Source organism: Larimichthys crocea, chromosome VIII, assembly GCF_000972845.2.
Source record: "Larimichthys crocea isolate SSNF chromosome VIII, L_crocea_2.0, whole genome shotgun sequence".
Classification (NCBI taxonomy): domain Eukaryota; kingdom Metazoa; phylum Chordata; class Actinopteri; family Sciaenidae; genus Larimichthys; species Larimichthys crocea.
Genome location: NC_040018.1, coordinates 3,424,484 through 3,447,885, shown reverse-complemented (window position 1 = coordinate 3,447,885; position 23,402 = coordinate 3,424,484). Strand labels below are relative to the sequence as shown.

Sequence of the window (23,402 nt, the reverse complement as noted above, 5' to 3'; positions counted from 1 at the left end):
AAATTGGAGCAGAAGATTGTAACTCAATATGCTTCTCTTTGTCTTTAATCTTCAATATCAGAACACATTAAGAAGAAAAACAGATCAAACTCTCCCTCACCTACTTTCAAACCTCATGAGCAGTGTAACTACGGCAGCAGAAAAATAAGAAAACAGGAAATGGAACAGGGACACATAAAGTCGGTGTGCAGAGTGGATCACAAAGGACTCCAGCAGGGAAATGATACAATGCTGCACTCCTGGTCATTTCCTTTCGCCCCATATCCAAGCTCTCATGCCATGTGTCGCCTCAGCAACTTTGATATAACCATGGGCCACGCAAACACGTGCACACAGGGGCTCTCCTCTTTACAAACACACACACACCCATATGAGACACAGAAAAACACACATCGCCTGTTTCAATCTTAGCATTCGATCTTACTGCATAATGCTGAATCCATACAGACATTGCTGATGGCAAGTATTACCTGACCGTGATGAATGTGTTTCCCTGTTTGAGTGGCTGCACTGTGTATGTTCTGAGCACTGAGTTAGGGCCCGGCGCTTGGAACAGATGGTCAGCTCGCTGCTTAAAGGATAGGGAGGAGGAGGTGGGGTGGATTTAGGGTTGTGGCAGTGCGGGACAGCACAGGGCCATGCTGGCTGCTTCTCTGTTTACCATCACATGAGGACAATCAACTAATGGACATCTCCTCCAGGAAAACAACAGCAAATCTTACCAACCACAGAAACCTAATAACAACATTTTCCATTGCTCCTGTATCGACCACAGCCTTTAATGGATAAAGGTGATATTAGGGGACGAGGGACACAAATTTGAAGCCTTTAGCTCGATCAATTATTGGATATATTATAATCAATAATGAATTAATGAATAAATAAATAACAGAGCTGTACTAGCAACACAAACCAAGAAAATTGGGGAAATGAATGACAGGTAAAGTGAAATAATGCTGCTCTTGCTTAATCAGCCTGTCAACATGCAACAATTTAACAGATTAAAACATAACTACAGGCTTTTTTTTGACACAGATAAATTAGATGAAGCTAAGCATTCAGGGCACTAAAATCCAACCCACAAATACTGTAGGAAGTGCAAGAAACTGCATTAGAAGTTTCAACATGTCAACAAGATAAGCAATACGCTTCACCATGTTGTTCTGAAAACCACCCACAAGTCCACATCAGGGGTCTAAATATACAGTTATCGTGTGATTATCCTAACTGTACAACAGCAGACCTGAGCCTGGCCACTGAAACCACCACAAGTTGAGTTGTTGTCCAATGTTATTGCAAGAATTAAAATGTCTTTTTAGATAACAAATATTTTCATTCTACAGCCCTACGTGTCTTACAATGGCACTGTGTTCTAAACTTGACTGTGAAAGGTCAACTGTGATACTAAAAACATCACAAATGTTGCACTTCAATTAAACTTCAAGGAAACCAACATACAGCCACTCTGCTCCTCGGTGAGAACAAAAAGACAGAAAGCAACAGAGATGTTTGAGGCATAAAGTAATTTCACCTGAGCACCATTCATGTGTGTCGGTATGGTTTGATGTAGATAAACTTGAGGTTTGTGCCCTGGAGGAGTTGACAAAGCAGGCTGGAGCTGGACTACTTCCTCATCTCCTCAAACAACTGAACCAGATACAGATTCGGTTACATCACCTGAATGGTCAGAGATTAGAAATCGCAGTCAAGTAATCTGACCTGGAATCTGTTTGGAGGGGACTTTTCCCAAGACATGACAGAACCACGACCTGAATATGTAAAACAAACACATGAATTCCTCATGAAGTTAAACTTTTATCAGATGCTATCCGAGTTCACCAAAAGTTAAGATTAATGTTAGAACCTATCTGCACTATGATCAGTAACATCAAAATAGTTCCGCATATTTAAGTGTTTTCTGTAAAAATGGTCAGATATGGAGCACTTGTGGCAGATGTTGATTGGTGTTTACAATAGCCAAAATCAATGCACTGCAACTAGCAACATGTGATAATGAAACCAAACACAACCTCCGAAACCAGTGGTGGAAAGTCAGGCAGGGAATACAGCAGCCTACCAAGGTGGTTTTCTTGACAGATTTGGCCCCTGGTGTCCCACGGCTGAGTCACTTTGGTTAGCTACATGGATGACCAAGCTAACAATAGGTAGCCATTTGCTACTTAGCAATCTTGAAGGGACTTGCGGGTGTGAAGTGAAACCAATGTGGAAGCTTCTGAGATTCAAAATGGCGCTTTAGAAACCTAGAGGTGACGTCAAAGATACGCTATCCGTTCTTTATACTGTCAGTGGTTTGCATAATAAACAATACATGCAGGTTAAACTTAGGTCAGATGCTATCTGAGTTCAACATAGGTTAAGATTAATGTTTGAATGTGGATCAGTGACTTAAAACAACCTGTATCATGAGCTAAACGTGGGAACAAAGACTTATTGTATTCGAGAATAAGTGTCCCGTTTACTTTTAAAATGCAGTGGATTTAATAGAGAAAAATGGATTCAATATGTGGACACATCAAAACATCTGTGTGGAGCCCAGAACAACTGAAAATTTGATTTATCGAAGGATTTATGCCCACAAGAGGCTTGCAAATTTCCGCTTTATTTACGGATATTGAATAATTAGAGGAAAACAACACTCTTTAAATTCCTTCTGTAAAGTGAACATTGTCTGCCAGATGCTTGTTTGGAGGTTCCCTCTGACAGGAAACCAAGAAGAGGTTCAACCATGTGAGTCAGTCTCTTCAATGGTTGCCATTGTTGCAGAAGAGTGAAGGATCAAGTCTGGTCAGCTTTCTATGATGTGAAGTCATCTTTTCCGAAAAGCTGCATGTGTGTGTGTGTGTGTCGCTGTCATCAGGGATAAGCTCGGTATTCAAGGCGGCTCATAATGTTGTGGTGGCTTTCTATTGTGCCTTCAGTCATTGGGAATCTGTATACGTTACACAGAGGTGTGTGAGTTGGCACTGAAATAAGAACTCTCACATCGAGCCTAGACATTTTTGTAGGTTTAGTTGAGACAGCTCCATGGTGCCAAATTTAGCTGCTGTGCTTATTAGCTGCATGTCACATGATCACAATGCTCGTTTGTTACTCTTGTAAATTGAGTTTCCATCACTTATTGTTCTCAATCAAGTGTTGATGAAAGTTTGGATCTTTGACCTTCTGCACAGTTTAAAGTGTGCATGAAACGGAAAGCAGAGTGCTATTACGCATATTTACATGTTTCCTGTTACAAAGGTCAGATACGAAGAGACATGTCGCGGATAAGCACTGACATTTAAAACAGCCAAGAGCAAAAGGCACTATGCACTGTAGCTAGCTCTATGATCCTTATCCAGGGTGGGTTGCGGTGCCAGCAGGTTTAGCAAGGCATTCCAGACGTCGCTCTCCCCAACAACGCATTCCAGCTCCTCCTGGGAAATCCCGAGGCGTTCCAAGGCCAGAAGGGCCATATAGTCCCTCCAGTGGGTTCTGGATCTGCCCCAAGATCTCCTACCAGTTGGACGTGCCTGGAACACCTTCATAGGAAGGCGTCCATGGGGCATCCTAATTAGTTGACCGAACCGCCTCAGCTGGCTCTTTTCGACATAAAGGAGCAGTGGCTGTACTCCGAGAGCCCTCTGGATGTCCAAGCTCTTTACCCCATCTCTAAGGCAGCCACCCAATTGAGGAAGCTTATTTCGGCCATTTTTATCCACAGTCTCATTCTTTTAGTCACTACCCAAAGCTCACAACCATAGATGGACTGTAAAAACGAGACACTGCACCAACCCTCCGGTCCATCTCTCATTTTGTCAATGCCCGCGAACAAGATCCTGAGATACTTAAACTCCTTCACTTGGGACAGCAACTCCCTCCCAAGGGAGCATTCCACCATTTTATTAAACCTTAAATTTAGGAATATGGCAGAAATCAAACGCAATATTCATAACTATGTTTTGATTAGTGTATAAGAATCGTTATGCTTTTGTTACCTTTGATTGAGCCTTATATATCTAAAGATGCTGTAGGTGCTCGCCACATTGAACCGCCATATTACTACACTATCACTGACCAGACAAACTATAGACTAACTTTAGATGGGGCCTTTTGCCTTCATGTTATGAAGAAGAGCGCAAGGCAAGGAAATTGCAGTTAGCAACTACACTGCTAGATGCTGATAAATCATGGTCCTTAAGACATGTTTGGCTGTATTAACTGTACTAGATTATTATTATGTAATTAGCCAAGGAGGTCATGATTTCACACCTTTGTCTGGCAGCTCAAAAGTTTGAAGATTTTTATTTGAGCTAGTGCCAAATAATAATGTTCGAGTCAACCATTAGACAATAGAGATGATGTAGTATAAAAGTACATTAAAAGTACAGTTAAGTTTGCAGATCTTTCACATGATGGGAATGTCTTTGCACGTAACAGGCTTTGAGATTTGTAGTTGTTCTATTGCTGACTGAGTGTTGTTCTCTGACAAAAGGGTTGTGATTACAGCAGACTGTGGTTAGTTTATATGTTATGCAGTATACATACCACACAGAGACTCACTTCCCTAGTTTTAATAGGGCTTCAGTACCTTCAAAAACAGGCTCAACCCCCTCTCGGTTACAGGCAAAGGAAATTGCACTTCAGACATAAAACACATACAGCACAAACAGTCGTAAAACCAACTGTAAAGGAAAAGGGATGGGCATGAGCTGCTCATGAACGCTGCACTTTCCGAAGGCCGTGCTTTGATTTGTCACATGGCAGATATACGAAACTCAATAAAACAACAGCAGCAGCAAGAAGACATTCTGAGAGGTGGGGTTAAAAGTGTTTGCTGTGTAGGGGGTCACAGCAGCTGATAAAATGCCTGAACTCTCTCTGTAATCAATCGTTTTGGATGTCAGTATAGCAAATCCCATAATCCGGAGTCCAACAACTTCACAATCAAAAATATGGATATCAGTTCAATGTAGCAATGCAGGAGTCACTGCTAGCAATAAGAGCAACTAAATTGTGTTCTAGTGGACTTAAAGGTTCATCTTTCCCAGTCTTTACTAGATGTTTCCTGCCATTTCTTCATTGTTTTGGCATTTTAGTGTGGAAAATTTTCAGAAACTACCTGAAAACTGAACATAGATGCAAGTTGTTTCCAGCATTTTCAGATGTATTCACTGGACATGACTTTGACTGCAGGTCAGCTGATTGGCCCGACAGTGAGCGAGCCATACGAGCACAGACACGTTCAACAAACGGACATATAGACACATAATTACAGGTCACCATTCTTCGCCCCGCAAACGTATCAATGTGTAACACAACTCTGCCTCTGCAGCAGCCAACAGAAATAGTTCACCTTCAGCCTGGAGGCAATGCTGTAGCTCACAGAGAGCGGCCTTGACCTCAACAAGCAGAGAGATACAATTCTCCAGCTAGTTTGGAGTCTGTGTAGAGGCTGCTGGAGTAACAGAATAGTTGTTAATTAGTTTTATGGTGGACTGACGGATTTGCAGCTTTGAGGTCTCATCACATTTAATTTTTGCAAATAACCTAATTCAAGTAGAAATAAAGCGATTAGGCCTGCTTACTGTCAGCTAACAAGCTTGTTAGGATATACCCTTTTCTCCTCGTTTATTCAATTAAATTATGTACAATCATGAAAACAAAACGCCAAAGCCGCAGTTCAGGGAGCTCTCGTGTGCTAGCAGTCGATTTGGACAGTTGGGTGGATGAAACAAGCTATTTGTGGACTGTATTTACATATAGTCATTTAGCTGATGCTTTTATCCAAAGCTACAAGGGAAACAATCAAGGTACAGTGCGACAAGGACATGGACTACTCACATGAGACAAGTGACAGTACTAGAGGGGACAGATTTCACATGTCCAGTTGTTGGTAGTGTTGAAGAGGAGGTACTCTCTGAAGAGTTGGGTCTTCAGGAGGTTTCTGAAAGTACACCCCTGAGTAGGTGGGTGCAAAACTGGAGACAACTTTGTAAGCAAGCATTAGTGACTTGAATTTAATATGGGCTGCTACAGGTAGCCAATGGAGCTTGATGAGCAGGGGGTAATGTGCCCTTTTTAGGTTGATTGAAGACCAGGCGCGCCATCGTGCTCTGGATTATCTGAAAGGGTTTCACTGTGCATGCTGGGAGGCCCGTCAGGAGCTGTCGTGAGATGACCACAGCCTGTAGCACATTAACATATTGAGTCAGGTAAGGTCTGATTTTTCCTTGTGTAAAAATGATCAACAAATTCCTTAATAATGAAACTCTGACAAACAGCAGAAAGGTCCTGTGGAGTTTCAATCCGTAGCTCTGACTACATCTGAAAACCTAACTTACAATCTATCTGACCATTTTACACTGTTTACAAACTGTTTTTGGGTCATAACAAAAACGTCGTCCACAAGTCAATGGTTGACAGAGGTTAACTTTCTCTCTAGACTCTGTGGTAAATTGACTGTAACATGAGGATATGGCACAGTAGCCTACAGTAACTACTCCCTGTATTTAACTCACTGGTGAATGACCATGTTTGACGCTAATTTGGGTCAATGGAAAACGAGGAGTGCAGGATGCCAACACTGCAGTCAGCGTCTTTCACATTTTCGGTTTTGGGGTTTCGTGAAAATTGCAGTTAATGCATGCAAATGCTTCCTCTAAGCTCACATGTGTAGACTGTGCTCACTGCTCCAGAACCGGGACTGAACACAGGAAATGTTTTTCTCAGAGCAGCTTATTAGAGCTTTGAATGCTCTGAAAGCAGCTCTACATCTTCAGATGATTTTAACAAATGTTTTGCGGTGAACAAAAACAACAATTATTTATTAACTTCCCCTGAGGTTTGACAGTAACACCAGAGATGTCAAATCTGGGCTAATCTGTGCATTTTGACAGCATCAGCCCATCAAGCTCGACTTTTGTCCACCTCAGCCTGCTTGTGCTGCAGCACAACTCTTCTTTACCACAGCACCACACTGGGATAATTTTACTATATGAATGTGTGTGAACGGGAAAGATAAGACACCCATGATTGTGTCACATCATTAAGTACAACTGTGAAATGCCACACTCAGAATCTAACTTAGTCACAATACACAAACAATCTAAGGGATCTGTATGAAGATTGTTTGTTTGTGTTTAAAAACAAAAACTATGATACTATAATATCCATCCATCCATTATCTGTAGCACTTATCTACATCAGGTTCACATTAGGACTGAAGCCTATCCCAGCTGATACTATAATATAGCAGATATCCAGTCCTGAAAGCCACAACGGACTCCTAGATAAATGTGAGGGGTCCAGAATAATGGACTGTGTATGCATGACGTCACCCACAAGTTTATGAAGAGCTCTGGTTGCTGCCATGTTTGTAGTCCTGCTTCTTCCGCCTCCTTGCTAATCTAAAATTCACTAAAGACGTGGATCACCGTCAGACCTGAGGCGGGCTTAAATTAAGCCTGGGTGCTCTAACAAGCAATATGTAAAGGCACTCAAAGCAGCCATGCTGTTAATTCTGCATAATTTGAACAGGTTAATTATATAAAAACTCACCCTCAGTACAGTTGTCATGAATGGGGGAAAATTAGCTATAGAGACCAAAACAGTTTTTTGTACCAGGCTGTAAACATGTTTATTTCTGCTGTGAAGTTGGACATTTTAACATGGGGGGCTTATAGAGATTGACCTGTTCTGCATCCAGCAGGACAGGTCAAGTGGACATTTGAGGAACTGCAGGGGTCACATTTCTTTTTTTCTTTACCTTGTGAAGGTTGTTTTTTCAAATAAAAAATTTGAAAGGCAGAAATCTTTGGTTACACTGTGCACAACTCAGCACTAAAGCCAGTTAAGTATCTGATGCCTGTGGATGTTTCAGATTGGTCCTGGGAATATAAACAAGATGGGTCTAAAACAACTGAGGCATTATTAGCTGAAAATAAATACATCAATAATAATGTAATAATAATAATAATAATAATATCTAGTTCAGCTAGATTTACCACTCTGATGAAGCATTACAGAGGAATGAGCCAATGTGACTTTAAGGGAGTGGAGGTGAGCAGTATCCCTCCTGAATGAACTTAACAGAAGGAAGACTTGTTTTCTTGTTGCTGTTTTTGTTTCTCATGCTGTATGGTTACAGGGCCTGCAGTGAAACACAGACATACATTTTATTACCTCGAAAGCATGTTGTGCACTCACTCACACGACTCTCAAGTCTCTCTGTCTCTGTAACTGCTAATGACTAGGAAGTGGTGGCTGGGGTGTGGAACATGAGCTCTGACCAAAATATTCAGAGAGGGTGAGAAAAGAAAGTGTACTGAGAGGTAACAGAGAGACTCACAGAAATGAGATACAGAGAGAGAGGAGGATGTTGGTTTCCTGAAATCTGAACTGGGAGAAAAGTAAGAGGAGGAATGTGAGAAATGAAAGAGAGGAATACTGAGAGTCAATCTGTACTAGAACTTATTATTGATAAAGTTCAACAATTTGTTGATGTTCACCAACATTTCAACAACAACTTGTGCCCTCAGAGCTGAGAGAAGGTTCCTGGTTCGAACCCCTCAGTATGGAGTTTGCATGTTCTCCCTGGGTCTGCATGGGTTCTCTGCAGGTACACCGGCTTCCTCCCACAGTCCAAAGACATGCACTTAACAGGTTAATACGTGACTCTAAATTGCCCCTAGGTGTGAAGTGAGTGCCAACGGTTGTTTGTCTCGATGTGTCAGCCCTGTGTTGAGCTAGTGACTTGTCCAGGATGTCGGCCAATGTCACCCGGGATTGGTTCCAACCCCCTGCAGCACTGATAATGTGACCTGGTTATGGAAAGTGGATGGACGGATAATTTATTTATCTAATAATTTAATTTATCAAGGAAACCAGCCTCTTGGAATATGTGCTGTTTTATTCTTCGTCATATATTGTAAATATCTATTGGGTTTTGGACTTAAAAGGGAATTTGAAGGCGTGATTGGCATTTTTTAGTCGTTTTCCTGCCATTCCAAGTAGCCATTGATTTCCATTAATTTATGTACAACATGGAACTGTTGCCTGCAGTTTAAGTGCAGATTGATTTGGAATGTCTACATCACATTTTCTCATAGTCATGGTCACTCATGGTCATGCAACAAACCAACTCAAGCATGATGAGTTCAGACAGAGCAGAAATGAATGGAAATCAATGACTGCCTCTAAAATTGTACAGCAAAAATGTAAAGTATACAGGATTTGTAGCCAATGAGGTTAACCCACAAACTTTTTAGGTTTAAATTCATTATTTAAGGTTACTGTGGTGTTTGTTATTCATTGGGACCAAAAAATCATGTCGACCGCAGCTTCTTAAACAAAAAAACTTATTAAGAATAAAAGAAAAGAAACATTTCATCAGTTTGAGTCATGAAATTTTGAAACATGTCTTCATGCTACTGGTATTTTAGGCTACAATAAGAAGTGTGTTACGAAGACACCTGAGTCAGTGAAGCCAGAGCCAGGATGGAACAAGTCCATGCCGGAGTCACCGTCAACACCGTAATTAAAAATGACTGAAGGCCTGTTAGGCCTGTCTGTGCACACGGCCGAGGATAACGGAGGCTGGTCACTCTGAATGAAGTGCTCGGCCTACAACGACAAGTCCCTCCACATTCCACCAGCTAAACACCGACAGGTGACACAAGTGACGTAAAAATATCACACTGGAGAAAAGAGCCATGTTTGTGTGCCGAATGAGGCAACTTAACTGTGCAGGACCGGTTATTGTTATTGCCAAAAGTGGATTGGAGGGATTGGAGGAAGGAAATTAATGTTCCAAGTTCAAAAGTGTATGTTCCAAATACATTGCATGCTACTGTGTGCTCTGATATCTAAAAACCTGTGACCTTTTTAACATTACAAGCCTTCACGGAAAAAGAGTATCACAGCAAATGTTGTTAATCCAACTGGTTTCAGTGAAAGCTTCAGTGGAACAGAAAAAAAACAACAACTGCAAAGTACAAGGTTAAGTCAAAAAGCTCATAAATTACTCGAGGATTAATTCTAATGGACCCTCATAAAGGCTGGAAGAAATGGGAACATGGTTTCTCTCACACACGCACACACACAAGATGAAAACTTACTTTCACATTTCCAGTAAACTTTTATATCGGCAGTGACAAGGAGTTACTATGTCAGGTTTTATTTACTTTTCTGGTGGGACGATTCTCAGATTCTCCGATGATTAAATGTGGTTAACCCGTTCAAGTTAATGATGACTGTATTTAAAAACTGACTTGCTGTTGTTAAAACTGAACTGTGTTGCAGGCTGCTCTGTAAAAAATGGGGCTCTATGAAAGAGCAGAAACAGTGGGAGTAAACAGCGCCACTCCTCTGTTGTCGCCATGGAGAATTCCACTTCCTGTGTCCACTCCCAGGACAATGACAGCAGCTTTGGGTGAGACGGGAAGTGTAGCTCAGAAGGGGGCTTCAACATAACAACACCATCATGGCATTGTTAATACATTTCTATTTATATATATATATAAATCACAGAAAAAGATGATTCTTGTGTCGTATCGATTGATGAAAACAATAAATTAGTAGTATGCATTGCAGTGCAGTAGATTTTACATCCAGCCAAATTTCATGGCAAACAATGAAGTTGAACCACAGCTGAATATGGCACCACATACAAATTTCTAAGTATTCCATTGCAGCATTGTTTACATTTACTTCTGAATATAAACAGATGAGAGGCTGAAAATTAAGCATCCAAATCACAAATAACAAAAACAATAAGGGCTGTGGTGAAAGAGCGACAAAGCCAATTTAACAGTTTTTTTTTTGTGTGTGTTTTTCAGCAATGCAACACAGCCGGCCATGTAACATTTTAGATAATCACAGACGGTCACACAGTGGGGACTGGTGAGGCCATGGTGCAGACTCAACAGTGCGCACAGCACCTTGTTTTTTCCCACTAACACGCTTTCCAATGGAATATTATCTGGCTGTCAAAGGATTCAGCCTTTCCTGACTCCAGCGTCCAGACGTAGCAGGTGAGACGGCCGTGTTGTCTGATCCTGAAACACCTGCTTCAAAACCTGCTACCTGTCTCCAATTCTCAACTGCTGATCTCTTTCCAACTCTTTGGTTACCTTTTCCTCTTTAAGAAGCCTTAAAAGCACATGTAACTATCTAACTTCTCTTTGCCTCCTACTCATGGTGGGCTTAATGTCCCAGGAGATCAGTTTTATTTATCCACCCATGTGATTTTCTCATTTCCTAATAAAGAGAAGTGTCTGTACTTCACAACGATGTGAGAGTGAAGCAGAGAGCTGTTTAATCAACTAAGTGTGAGCTAATGCTTTAATGTTTAACTGTTATCAGGAGCCAGTGGTGTCGAGGGTTTTTGAAGGTTGTGATGCATGTAATAATTACAGAGATCTAATTAAAAGTCCAGTGTGTAAGATTTAAGGGGAGCAATTGGCAGAATGTGGCAGATATGGAATGTAGGCATTTGTAGATATAAAGGGTTCATTCTTAAGTAAAAAAACACATAATAATTGTTATTAACAGGTGATTATACACTGATGAAAACATAGTTATGCACTGTTTTTGCCATATTCTTTAAATCTTACACACTGGACCTTTAAAAGGGAAATTTACTTTTAGGCCATTTCATGGAGCACTGTGTGTGGAGGTTTCTCAGTATATCCGTTTGATTGAAGACCTCCCTGTGTTCCCTTTCACTATACTATAATTGACTTAATTGTGGCCTAATTAAGCTACTGTGAGTGGATACATTGTTGTACCGTGTATTGTATGAATATGAAAGCAAAATGTTGAGTCTAAAACAAGCCCTGTGTTCTTGAACTGACTTCACATTTACATTTTATTGTTTTAGAGAGTGGAAAAATGTTTTTCCTTACAGACTCCAGTCTAGCTCTGGAAATATCAATATGACGCTGCACGGTCTGCATTTGGCCGGTGGAATAGGAAAAGTACACCACCCCGCAATAAAAAGAGGCCAACGAATGGAAGGCACATCATCAGCAGCTGTTGTTTTAAAAAGGCACAATGAAGCGTTAAAGTTTAATAGTTCTCTGTGAAATCATATCCAGAAATGTATGCTGACTTATATTCTAAAAAAAAAAAAAAAAAAGTTAATTAATTCACGATGTGTGTGTGTTTTTTACAGCACAGTTTCAGTGTGAGGAGTAGAAACATTCAAACAGTAGAGCGGCCTTTGAACTTTAGTGAATTTGAACTGTGTGAACTTTATCACCACCCGTAGCCACAGCTAAAAAAAGGATCACACTTAAATGCCAATTGAAACAACTGCATGACACATGTATGCAAAAAAAGGAAGGTTGCATTTGCTGACTGATACGACTATGAAAGGAAGAAAACTCTTATCTTATTAAGTAAACAGCACTAAAAAATAGAGCTGATATTATCTCACTGCAGATCTATCGAATCAGAAGTCGATACAAAACAAGAAATAAAAGCACAGAAATGCCAAAGATGTCACTTAAACATCATTATCTGTATCAGCTTCAGTAACAATAAACCAACAGGTCAAAACGTCCAGTAGGCAACAATTGGTGAGGTATAATCAAGGAGGACTAGGAGGTATCATTGACCCAGATTATGCACACTCTATTTCCCCCTCAGAAAGGTAGTAGTTCAAGAAGTTTGTTGGGCCAAACAGGCCCATTCAGACGCCCCTGGCCTGGGGGAAGACAGCACTGCAGAGCAGCCAGAAACATTCAACCAAGAGAGACAACAAAAATGTAAGACCTAAACACGAATAGGCACAGCGAACATACACAAAACAGGATGGGTAACAAACACACTCCAAACTCGTCTCGTGTTTCATAGCTGATTGGAGATGAGCAGTAATGACTCGCACAGCTCAGCGCCAAGATGCCTCCCGCCTCACAGTGATGAACACAGACGTCCTCTAATATGCATCAAGAGATCAACACCGTTTCCTATGTCGGATACCTGCGATCAGGTCAAGCATGCAGACAAAAGACGTAAAAACATAAAGAGTTTTTAACTTTAAGGGTTCGTACATAGTCTCACCATCTTCACGGTCAATTAGCTGCAGCGAATTTAATCAATTAGCTGGCAACTGTTTCTTTTGTGAAGCATTGCGTAACGATACAGAGGGAAGAGTTCTTCCTCGAGGCCATTTGACACCTACATCGAGAGCTATTTCAAAAGACCTCACTGTGACTCATGGCATACACGAGTGGGCACAGAGGGATCAAAGGAAAATGTCATAATTCAACAGATCAGATTTAGGCAGTGCAATACCAAAACCATGGACAGGTTTTTGTTTGAGTATGTTGTCATACTCAACTTTAACAACAAGTTAAACAAACCCACCACATGAAATCTGACATCCAGGTGTGACACGCTGCAGTCGGCAGACTGATCCTGTCAAGTTCAAAAAATGTGTCTTTTTATATATAAAACATAACACTTTATTCGAGAAGGGTTGTTAGGCTTAGTTGCATATCCATGGAGACGTTTCACCTCTCGTCCACGAGGCTTCTTCAGTTCTCACTGAAGGACACCCAGGTATGTAACTTAGGTGGGATTGTTGATCAGGCCATTGTTGCATCTGTATCCACAACCAAGTCCATTTAGGCTACAATCAGACGAAAAAAATGCAGCATCCTGTGTAATTAATTAACTAAGCTAAACTAAGCTCCACTGCATAAATTGTTTAAAAACATTTTGAAATAGTTTAAAAGGAAGCCCCTTGTATATATAGCTCATCATTTTATTTTAAAATACATTATTATAGTGTAACTTTATGTTCATTTTAAGTATAATGTTTGTTTGTTTTTGGTGAAAATGTCACTTTCTGTCCATTAAATCCGATGATGTTGCTCTTTTTCACGAGAATCCATAATATTTATGCAACAGAAGCAGTGAACGCCTTCACCAGCTGATGGTAATGACAGGTCATCATGTCTCTTGAATGTTCAGCATAATTTTAAGCACATCTGTTTAGCGTATTAGGAAAAAACATGACCTGTAATTACAGGGCAGCGTTTACAGTGGCTCTCGCCGTCTTCTTCAGAGGACGAGGAGGGGAGGGGGGACTGCTGTCTTTCTGCGTTCAGCAGACCGCAGGCGTTTTGAAATCTGAGCCTAGTGGTGCAGTCAGAGCCGACAGACGACAGAGAGACAGAAAGAGCTGCAGCAAGCGTGATGATAACGTAAGTTCGGTCGCAGGCTTCGAGGAGATGATGGAAGATGTTGGCGAGAGGCTGCATAAAATGTTATTATGACCTGGTGATTTACTGCACACCCAAAGCTCGCAGAGAGATGATGTGGAGCAACATTTGGTAAACTGTGGTCAGACAAGAAATAAATAAGACTTTCTAGGTTAGAGGAAAATTCCATCCTCAGATAGCCTTTCACTTTCCATCATTAAATCAGTCATCTTCATGGGTTGTCTGGGCTGTTCTGTGAGGACGCACTGAACTTTGGTTGTATCGACTTCCCTGTCACGACTTGAGACTTCCTTCATTTCCCACAATTCTCTCTGACAGCTCCAGACAACATGCATGGTCTTGTTTTATTGAGTCAGGTTTCATGTGTTTGTGCAGACAGCATTGACAATAGCAAAAGAAAACAAGGACCAAAGGTTTTGTAGACAAGAAAGAACAACCGCTGATGTCTTCACGTTGCATTCTGGTCTGCTGAGGAAACAAACATTGATATCCCTTTATATCATTTTAGGCTGCTTAAAACGTTCTGCTGCCAAACTCTAGCAACATTGCCGGTGACATTTGACTAATTATCTGCAAGAATGAGTATATCAAACAAAAAGGTGGACCCAGGAATTCCAAGGTAGATGCAGGGGTTGCTAAAAAATTGATTGATGGTTCAAAAATAGATTAAAAAACATCACAATTTTGCAAAGTTCACAGTTGCTTTGTCAATATAACAATCAAAAACCCAAATATAGTCCATTTACGATAACATAAAACAAAGAAAACCAACAGATCTCCATGCCACAATTATGACTAATCGATAACTGTTTGATTACTAGCTTTGTAGATTTCCCTCAACCCTCTAAAGCAGCGTTTCTCAAACTTTTTACACCGTGTACCACATCAGGATATATTCATCTCTCCAAATACCACCAGTATAACAGACGTTAAAATATAGTAGGCCAACTCCTATCAAGCTACAGAATTCATGCAGAAGGAAGGTTTACTCTTGTTGAGTCCTGAACCGGTTCAAGAACCAGAGTTGTAGTATTGATTATATAAAGTGTTTCATTTCAGAGATTCCTTTACGTAACACTCTAGGGAGCTTGCGTACCATCAATGGTACTTTAACCAGTGCTCTAAGGTACCTGACGTTTTAAATGAACTGACAATGTCCATATTCACATTTTAAATACACTTATTTAACCAAAAGAGGCCATGCAACCATTGATAATCAGCCTCAAGAACAAAACTGCTTAGTTCGCTCACTCAGAACAATACTTCATTCTTTCAGTTGAGAAGGTCAGAACAGTCTAACCCTCCATTTGAACCCTTATTAAGCTTACACCGGCTTGGACACTCCATCTCCAAAACCTCAAACTTGAGGAAAAACTCATTAGAGTTGGCATTTGGAGTTGACTCTCATAGCTCACCTGCTCTGTAGTGCAGCTTAGCTCAGCCAGCATGACATGTAGAGCAAAAATATTTGTTAAGTTGAGACAGCTTCACTGTTAAGTGGGACTCTTTCAGGCTGGAGTGAAGGACTCGGACTTTGTGGAGACAATAAGGACCCTCTAATCGTCTCCAGGGTGTCTGGCCGTAATCGTTCAACCTGACTACTAAGTCACTGGAGTGAATGCCCCACTCTAAAATGCATCAGTGGGTAATGAGGATTAATTCAGGTCGTGGGGACATTAAACTGAACACAACAAGACTCCGCAGAGTTCAGAAGAGCAAGCGGAATTCTTTCATGATGTTTTAATGGTCAAACAATGCTTCCTTTAAGACCATAAAGCCTAATTTTGTCGAGACTGAGAGAGAATTATTACATTTATGCACCTTCAAAGTACTCCTACCATCAGAAAAACACCTCAATTTCTTCTAATAGACCATGTATCGCCTAACAATCCCCTGATTTGTTAGCACAAAAAGTGACTATACAGATGGTCATGGGGTGCTCCAGTACAAAAGTCTTCATGAGAAAATTGCAAAATAATTTTTTATTATTAAACCTTTATTTAACCAGGAAAGGTCCCACTGAGATTAAAAATCTCTTTTTCAAGGGAGTCCTGACAGAAAATGTTCAAAATGCCTCTCTTCATCTCTTAAAGGGATAGTTCGCCTTTTTTGAAGAGGGGCTGGAGTAATGTTTAGTAATTCTTTATGGGTCAGATTTTCTAAAATATATGAGGACATCGATCCTGTCTGTGACAAATGTCATCAGTATCCAGCTGCCTATTTCCATATGCTTTGGGCGTGACCTTCTTTGCATGATTTTTAGTTGGAAATCTTCAATACATATTCACAAATTACCTCTCTATCATCTACAATCACTGCTATATTCAGTAATGCAATGTCAAATCATAAAAAGACTAATTAATTGCCAATAGGGACAAAATCAGGTGCATACTGATGGGATAAACTGTTACTTTTGGGAAAACAAAAAAAAACAACAAAAAAAAAACTGACTTTTCCTAATTTCCAGGTTTGACAAACTCTTAGACCACGTCTAATTTGCTTTAACAAAAATATATAGTTTTCTTTCTTTACTGTTATGTACTAATTTCTACATAATTCATGTGCATACACACTCAGATGTGACCAACTCTGTTTGTTTTTTTCATTACGTTTACTTTTTAATTATTTTATTTAGTCATTTATTTCCACGCATGTCTTGTCGATTGTCTTTTTTGCTCTTGGTTATGTAATAATTAATAATAACTAATTTTATAACTGCCAATAATATGTTTGAAAACTCAATAAACAAAGTTTGAAACATTTAAAGTCTTTATAAAAACATATCACTTGTTCGTCGGCCAAAAAGTTAACTAACCCTAACTGATTTCAAATCTAGTAAACGGACAAAAAGAGATCGAAAACCTCAACAGCAAAATCAGTTCAATCAAAGAGTAATTTAACAGCTCGAAAACAAATTATTGACATTAATTTGACCAATTTAGCCTCTACAACAAACAGATATAAATGTTATTCACCGACGATTGACAGAAGGTCACTGCCAGAGAACAACATCTCCGAATGACTTACAACGAAAAGATTTTATTCTGCCACACTTAAAGAAGCTCCTAATCATAATTCCACATTTAATGGTTGGACTAGAATAATCTCAAAAGTAGCCTATATCATCTGCTCATTTACTACTCTGATAACAGCATAGATAAGACAAGAGAAGTATTCCAGCTATTGGTGAGCACGTCTCAGTGCTGTATGTGAAATCCACCTTATCACAGCCTGCTTGTTGTCAGTTAGTCGCAACTATCTCTGCTCTTCCTCCCCTCTCGCCTCATTCTGACAGAGCACAGACTACTGTAAACTGACTGAATTCCTCACAGATAACAGCGGCAGCATAGAGACCCAACTCGAAACTTACTTTCATTCTGGATGAAGAAGAATATCTGAGCCCTTACGCACAATTTAGATCTTCATATAGCTGTCAGTGCCATAAAAACAAACTTTGAAGGCATGCCTCAGCCTTCAGTCCCACACCAACAGTTATTCTTCTTCTGCACATCACACCAAGACTTTCACATGATTGGTTAGAAACTAAAGAATTTAGGAAATGTATTTATTTATTTATATATATATATATTTTTTTTTTTTTCAGATTATTTTTTTGGCCTTTTATGCCTTTAATGATAGGACAGCTGAAGATAGACAGGAAGCAGGGGGCAGAGAGAGGGGGAGTGACACGCAGTAAATGGTCGTCCGATGCGGGATTCAAACCGGGGCCAGCTGCAGCGAGGACTGTAGCCTCCACACATGGGGCGGCCGCTTAACCCATTACGCTACCGACCGCCCCAAATTAAAAAATTTTTTAGGTGATAAAGATGTCGAACTTTTTCATTAACTTCTTCTGTGAAACACTTTCATTCTTAAAACGAGTTTTCTCAGAACAACTCTAAACTCAATCATCCGTTAACCTTTTTGGAACTTTACGAAAGAAAAAAAAAAATACAATAAGATCTTTACGTCTCCGTCTCGTCATGGTCAAGACACGTTCTCCACACGACTTCAAACCCCACAAGGAGCGTTTCAGAAGCAAGACTGTTAACTCAAATTCGGTACTTTTTCCTGGTTTATGTGCTTAAAAATATGCTTCTCATATATATATAAATATGTTATGTAGTTGAATTGTTTCCCTTTTAGCTGTTTTTATGATTACTTTGAAAATCAACCGGATACTTTATGCTGTTTCTGTGTCTGACATCTCGTCAGCTCGAGCCTGAACGGCCACAATTACCTTCAATGGCCACTGCGCACATGGAACGTGTTGCATACATGCATGGTGGAATTTAGCCGTTACAACTGGCAATGGACCTCAAACTTGTTGAAAGACCTCCAATAACTTTAGTTTTTTATTTATTTCAATTCAATTTGTTGTCTGTTATGTGCTCAGTATTTCAGTGCTCTATTTTAAAACATGTTTGCCTCAATGTTTGCACATAATGCCATTGTTAATAAAGTTTATACGTCTCTTAATACTAGCCTGTAGCCCACAAATAAAAGTCACATAATTTGCTGAAGGGTTTGAGATTATATTGAGTGGGTGCACTTGTTGGTTAAATATTCAAATTAATATTTTATTTTACAAATATTTCCTGATGCTGCCTGTGACAGACCAGGGCAGCTGTATGAAGGCACCTTTCACTGACGGTTAAAGTGGTTTCATGGCAGCACTGCAAAGGGACAGTATTGTGTACCATTACACAACAGCACATACCTGAGGATTAACCATCGGCCCTGTCCTGTCTGTACTATAAGGCTGCAGGGGGCCAGTAGCTTTTGTCACAACACACACAAAAATTTCAGCCAATCACTACTTTAGTTTCCAGCGCTCTGCTGTCAGAAGCATGCAGTAATAAGGTTACTTAACATGCATGTTATCATGCATAGATTTTCCTCTGCACCTTTGAAAACAGGATTTTTATGAGTGCACTGTGGTATTTCCACATTCGTTAAAAATCTGAAACATTCCTCCTACACTAATTAGCAGTTTCCACATGATCCATCCAAGCCACTAACCATCCATTTCCTTAAACCAAAAGACAAATTGGGATGTCAGCGGGCATCCGTATCCATTTAATTAACACCGTCCTTTCAAATCATGGAATCACATAATTATTCAGAGCTGATTTATAAAAACTATACAGCAGAAAGGGAAAATTAAACTGCTTTCTTTGTAAAACCTTCAACTTCTCTGTGATTTCACTAAATAACCATGGGGGTTTCTCAACAAAAAGAGATGCTGAACACTCGGTCCTCTGTCCAAAACAAAACCCTGGAGGACAGCATTTAATTTAAGGGGATACAAACAGAGCTTTCAGTCAGATCAGTCTTGCTTGTTGACTCCATTTCCCTCCATTTGAAAAGGGATTAATTAAAAAGAACAAGTTAACCTCGTTTCACATAAACAAAATTGCACCAAACGACACAATGTACTTTCTTCTCTCCATCTCGCTCCTGCTACTGTTAGCACCAGTGAGTTAATGAGGGGAAATGCAAAACGCTGGGGAAGCTGAGCCTTTTGAGGCCAAAGCCTTGCTCATATAATGGCCTACTAAAGAAAGGGGAGCTTTGTTCAGTGCAACACAAGCAGGTTCCTCTTTAATGACTTCATGTGCATGCCAATCACTTACACCATACAATCCCATCATGTGGCCACAACACTTTTCAGGACGTCCCGATCATGTGAGCCTGCTGCACGTGACTCGTTCTACCCCTCTAAACGCAAGCTGCCATCCTGTTCAGCAGGTAACACCACAGGGGGGCTGATGATGATGATGATGATGATGATGATGGGAGGTCATTCCCTTTTTTAGATTTTAGAGACTGCACTCACAGGAGCAAAGCACTAGTCACAGCAGCACAGACAGTTGTTACCTCAATTATGTAGAGGACAAAACAGCATGTTTGAAGAGCCACTGCACTTTTCAAACACTGTATTTATGTTTTTAAAGAACAATGAAATGATTTCAGGGACACAGTGACCTGGTAACTGTTGTCGACTTCCTCCAAAGGCAGCAATTTAGCAAAAGGGTTGAACATCACAGTTACAGTGCCTCTGCATGAGGGAGGTGAACTTTAAGCATGGAAAGAGGCAAAAATAAATGTGTTTACAATAGTTTCTTTTTAGTTAAAACCAAGCAAAAATCTCTGCAGTTCCTCAAACGTCCACTTGAGGCTGGCTACAGAACGAGTCACTCTCCATAAGCCCCCATGTTAAAATGTCCAACTTCACAGCAGAAATAAACATTAACAAGTACGTGCCGCTACAGATGGCTTGTTTGAGCACCCAGGCACCATTCAGACTACCAACATGGCCACAAATTTTGAGCTTCAAAACAGCTCTTCAGAAATATTACGCATACGCTGTCTATTCTTTATACCAGGGGTGTCCAGACTGTTCCACAGTTTGACCAATCAACTCTCTGAAGACTGAGATCAGTTGATTAAATGAGTCAAGTCTGGTGTGCTGCTGTTTGGTTGGAAGGAAAACCTGCAGCCACACCGGCCCTTTGTGGAACAGTTTGGACACCCCTGCTTTCTACTGTCAGTGGCTGAAACAGTACAAATAGCAGCTGATGGTAGCATTGTGTTCAACCTGAACATCCCACCATGAGGATAAACTTAATTAAATCTTGTGTTGTGATTATGTAGAATCAAGAAATAACGCTGTAGGCACCCCAGCAGCAACAACACAAAGAGAACATTAGGTTATATATAAAGACAGTTGTTTTTTTTACTGCTGATGTATATTTTATGACAGCACGGTTTAAAATTGCAGGCTAGTGGTTGCTCTTTCTGCTATCATGATGCCTCATCTGGTCCAAAATATGCAGCAGTATGTGTGACAAACAGAATTTGAAGCCAAGGATTGTATTCAGTTTAACTCCCCATCTTTAAAATCAATCTCTCTTTCTTCAAGGACAAAAACTAAAACAACCTATGGCGATCTTACAAAATCTGAGCCAAGGAGTTTCAATGTTACAAACATTGGAAGTTGTATCTTGGGCGCAACGAACAAAACTAGCCAAACTTGAGGCCACACCCGACGTCTGACTGGCTGACAGGACAAGATATACAAGGTGACATCACCTCAAGTCATTCACTGTTTCACTGAGAGAACACAGACTGAATCCCTCGTCGTGTATCTGTGAATATGAACTGAGCTTTGAATGCATCTCATCAATCTCTACCAAGTATTTAAAATAGAATAAGACAGTGATACGCTCCTGCAAACGCTCCCTCAAATTGAGTCCTCAACCTTTCAAAACCACAGCTCGAGTCTTTCATGTCGGTGTCGGTGATATCGCTGAACACAGGCACAGCTCCGACGTGATGCAAACCGAGGCCCTCATCTTTTTAGAAATAGCAGACAGTGGGGGCCTGCGGGGTGTCAGATGTCGACAGGGACCAGTTGCTGGAGTCTCAGCCTGGGTTGTCTCTCATGCTACCAGCAGCTGTGTCTTCTCAGACCTCACATTCCTGCAGGACAGGCCCACTTTACTCTCATCACCTGTGCTGATCTGAAAGGCTGGACGGGCTCTCTGGGGTGGAAGCTTACTGCTACTTGAATTAATGTAATTTTAGTTAACTTTCTGCAGGTGTGAAAGGATACAAGGATACTGATGTAAAAAAAAAAAAAGAAAAGACAAATTAAATTTTACTGAATGAAAAGCATCATAATATATGCTGTAATAATCAAAGAAGTCCTATCATGGGGGTACCTTTGATGCATATTGGTCCCCGTCTCTTTTAACCTTCATGTACCTGCCATTACTCTCCTGTAGTAATAAAAGCATAAAAGCTCAGACAGATAATTAGCAAGCACATCAAGGTACTGTAGCTATAACCTCACAACTAAGCAGCACAAACACAGGAGTACTAAAGCGACAAAATACAAAGGCATCTTGCACGGAATGATGTCCGGTGTTGTGAGTTTGCAGCCGGGATGTGGCCTATAAAGTCCCCTGACGGACCGAGTCGTACACCCATGATTCAGCATCTTCTTCACCCCATTAGACCTCCCCTTGCACGATTACAGCTGCTTTGCACTCTTTATTGCCTCTGCTGCATTATAAGCTGCGCTGTCTGACCTCCACTAAATAATACATGTACACAACATTTTTTTTTACCCCACCCTGCTGTAGCTCAAAGACTCAAAAAGCAACACAAGCTCCTTTGCAAAGCAGATGTATGTGTGCTAGTTGTGACTGTCATTGATTTCATTTATGCTGCATCATCCTATGCTACGTGTGCTTTGATTTTAATGTGCATCAACCTATCCAAAGACTATATATATATAAACATTAAATTAGATCTGATTATGTTAAAGCATCATGTTAAAGCAACTTAACGTGGCAAATAAATTAATTTAATTAGGCGAATCCAATTAAGATTCATTATTTTCATGAGGCTGTGGCTGAAAACGGATAATATGTGATGTGTGTAGCTGCAATGTCAAACTTTTCACAAGTTTTCACACACACACACTAAACACAAACAAACAAACACACACACCTCTGATTGTGCCTATTCATTCAATAAAAGCACCGACTGAGCCCCATGCACACACCTTAAACTGAAACCCATCTTGCAGCAAACTGTGGACAAGTTTCCTGATTCATTGGTTGCTTCCAGCCTGGAGCCCCCTCTTCCAAACTGTGGGGCAGCCCACCACCACCACCACCACCAATACTACTACTACACCACCAGCAGCACCACAGGGTCTAACAACTACTAAACATCACTCTTACCTCCAGACGCTGAAGTAAACTGTGGGACTCAAGTTTTTCCGTCTCTTCTCGGGATTGGGGTGCAGAGGCACACACACACTTGTAGCCCAGACAAAATGCCTAAGTCTCTATTTAATTCCCTGCATTCCCACTGATTTAATTTGTTTCCCCTCTCTCTGTCTCTGTGTGTGTGTGTGTCTCTCTGTTTCTCTGCCGCCGCTCGCCTCCGAACAACTCCTCGAAATTCAAGTCCGCGCTGAATACTTGCGCATTTTATTATTATTATTATTATTATTATTGCTGTTATTATTATCCGTGCGTGTTCGCTGTCTGTAATTTAAAAATAATAATAAAATAAAAAAGCAGTCCTTCGCTTAAGCTCGCTTGTTGACGGTCGCTGTAAAACTCTACTTTGCCTTGCTAATCAGTGCGGCCACTC

General features: G+C 40.5%; 1 protein-coding gene across 11 annotated transcripts in view; it reads right to left on the bottom strand.

The window, feature by feature from the left end:
• myo9aa (myosin IXAa) overlaps window positions 1-23,397 on the bottom strand; it is a 113,628-nt gene extending 90,231 nt beyond the window's left edge. For 9 of the 11 annotated variants that reach the window (XM_019275805.2, XM_019275806.2, XM_019275809.2 and 6 more), the window contains exon 1: window positions 22,985-23,397. The gene's annotated coding sequence lies outside the window, so the exon portion shown is untranslated. The remainder of the gene's footprint in view (window positions 1-22,984) is intronic. The other 2 variants (XM_010732849.3, XM_019275814.2) reach the window with 1 other exon arrangement.
• Between the last annotated feature and the right edge of the window lie 5 nt (window positions 23,398-23,402).